The sequence below is a fragment of the Leptonychotes weddellii genome, chromosome 4 (genome assembly GCF_054177405.1).
Source record: "Leptonychotes weddellii isolate Sample4059 chromosome 4, ASM5417740v2, whole genome shotgun sequence".
Classification (NCBI taxonomy): domain Eukaryota; kingdom Metazoa; phylum Chordata; class Mammalia; order Carnivora; family Phocidae; genus Leptonychotes; species Leptonychotes weddellii.
The window spans coordinates 83,829,690-83,832,414 of record NC_138372.1 but is presented as its reverse complement, the minus strand read 5'-3'; the positions used below and the strand labels follow the sequence as shown (position 1 = coordinate 83,832,414).

The window sequence follows — 2,725 nt, the reverse complement described above, 5'->3', positions numbered from 1 at the left end:
TTTGCACGCCCCCCCCCCCTTTTCTGGGATCCCAATTAATCTAATATTGTTTCACTTTCTGGTATCACTTACCTCTCAAATTCTTCCCTCATGATCCAGTAGTTGTTTATCTGTTTTTCTTAGCTTCTCATTCCCTATGATTTTGTCCTCATTATCACTAATTCTCTTCTGCCTCATTTACCCTAGCAGTTAGAGCCTCCATTTTTTTATTGCATCTGATAGCCTTTTTGATTTCAACCTGATTAGATTTTAGTTCCTTTATTTCTCCAGAAAGAGATTCTCTAGTATCTTCTATGCTTTTTTCAAGCCCAGCTAGTGTCTTTATAATTGTTATTCTGAACTCTAGTTCCAATGTCTTACTTATATATCTATACTGAGTAGGTCCCTGGTAAGTCATTACTGCCTCTTCTGAGGTGAGTTTTTCCATCTTGTGTGGTTGCCTTTCTATTTGTAGAATTGTAGCAATTCTTTTTCTTAGATCTCTGGGTGAGTTCACAGGTGTTCAGAATGATTTGATGGATATGTAGCAGAATTCCTGGGACCAAACTGAGTTCTCCTACTCCTCTGCCATCTTGGAAAATCCCACCATACTGTTTTTATAGCAGCTCCACCATTTTCTATTTCCACCTACCGTGCACTGACAGTTCCAATTTCTCCACATCCTCACTGATGCTTGTTTTCTGGTGGTTTTTTTTTTTTTTTTAATGATAGCTTCCTAATGGGTGTGAGATGGTATTTCGTTGTGGTTTTGATTTGCATTTCTCTAATGATTTGTGATGTTGAGCATCCCTTCCTGTGATTACTGGCCATTTGTATATTTTCTTTGGAGAAATGTCTGTTTGGGGGGGGGGGGAGTGGCAGAGAGACTCTTAAAGCAGGCTCCACGCCTAGCACAGAGCCCAACATGGGGCATAGTATCATGACCCTGAGATCATGACCTGAGCTGAGATCAAGAGTCGGTCACTTAACCGACTGAGCCACCTAGGCGCCCCTGCCCGTTTCTGAAATAGCTTTTTCTGTAGTTAAGTTTTAGAGTTCTCTATATTCTGAATTAATCCTTTATCGTTTATATGATGTGCAAATATTTTCTGTGAGTTGCCTTTTTACTTTTGTAAAATTGTTTGATGTACAAAAGTTTTAAATTTTCATGATGTCCAGTTTGTTTCTTCTTTTGTTGCCTGTGCCTTTGGTGTCATAACTAAGAAATCACTGCTAAATCCAAAATCTTGAAGCTTTCCCCTTATGTTTTCTACAGATTTTATAATCTTAGCTCTTACATTTAGGTCTTTGATCCATTCTGAATCAGTTTTTATATATGGTATTAGGTAAGGGTCCAGCTTCATTCTTTTGCATGTGGATAGTTTTCCCAGAATCATTTGTTGATGAGAATCCTTTCCCCATTTAATAGTCGTAGCATTCTTGCTGAAAATCATTCGACCACATATTCAAGGATTTATTTCTGGGCTCTCTTTCCTATTGGTGTATATGTCTGTCATGCCAGTACCATAACTGACTACTGTAGCTTCGTAGTAAAATTTGAAATCAGGATATGTGAGGCCTCCAACTTTGTTCTGCTTGCGCAAGATTGTTTCAGTTATTTGGGTTCCTGTGGAATCTCAGGGTGGAATTTTCTGTTTCTGTAAAAAACCTTATTTACATTCTGATAAGGAATGCATTGAATCTGTAGATTACACTCTGGGTGGTATTGGCATTTTAACAATATTAAGTCTTATAATCCACGAACGTGAGTTTTTTTCCATATTATTTATGAGGTCTTCATGTCTTTCAGAAACATTTTATAGTTTTCATTGTTCAAGTCTTTAACCTCCCTGGTTAAGTTCATTCTTGGGTAGCTTATTCTTTTTGATGCTATTACAAAAATTGTTAATTTCCCCCCTCCCAATAACTTGTAATAACTTGTTCATCATTGTTAGTGTATGGAAACACAACTGATATTTGGATATTAATTTTGTATCCTGTTATTTTGCTGAATTTGTTTCTTAGTCTGACAGGGTTTTTTGTGGGCTTTGGTGAAATCTTTAGGGTTTTCTATATCTAAGACTGTCATTTCTGACAGAGATAATTTTTTTCCTTTCCAATCTGGATTTTTTTTCTTGCCTAATTGCTCTACTAGAAGTTCCAATATTATGTTGAATAGAGGTGGTGAAAGTGGACTCCTTGTCTTAATCTTAGAGAAGTTTTTTTCTTTTACCACTGAGTATGATGGTAGCTGTGGATATTTCATAAATGATTTTTTTTAATCTATTCGTGTGCACATGTGCACAGGGTGAAGGGCACAGGGAGGGGGACAAGGAGACTCCATGCTGAGTGCAGAGCCCCACATGGGGCTCGATCCCACAATACTGAGACCTGATCTGAAATCAAGTTAGACACTGCAACTGACTCAGTCACCTAGGCACCCCTCATAAATGACTTTTATTATGTTGTGGTAGTTTCTTACTATTCCTAGTTTGTTGAGTGTTTTTAACATGAAAATGTGTTGAATTTTGTCAGATGCTTTTTCTTCATTTAGATGATCAAGTGGTTTCTTCCGCTTTCATTCTATTAATGTGTATGTGTTGCATTGGTTGATTCCCCTATGTTGAACCATACCTGCATTCCAGGAACAGATCCCTCCTGGGCATGGTGTATAATCCGTTTACTGGATTCTGTTTGCTAGTATTTTATTGATGATTTTTGCATCTATATTCAAAAAGGATATTGG

General features: G+C 37.3%; 1 long non-coding RNA gene across 1 annotated transcript; it reads left to right on the top strand.

The window, feature by feature from the left end:
• Window positions 1-20: 20 nt before the first annotated feature.
• On the top strand, window positions 21-2,369 carry LOC145720852 (uncharacterized). Its single transcript, XR_014144070.1, has 2 exons — window positions 21-1,134; window positions 2,305-2,369. It is a non-coding gene; the product is annotated as an uncharacterized LOC145720852 (long non-coding RNA).
• Window positions 2,370-2,725: the final 356 nt, after the last annotated feature.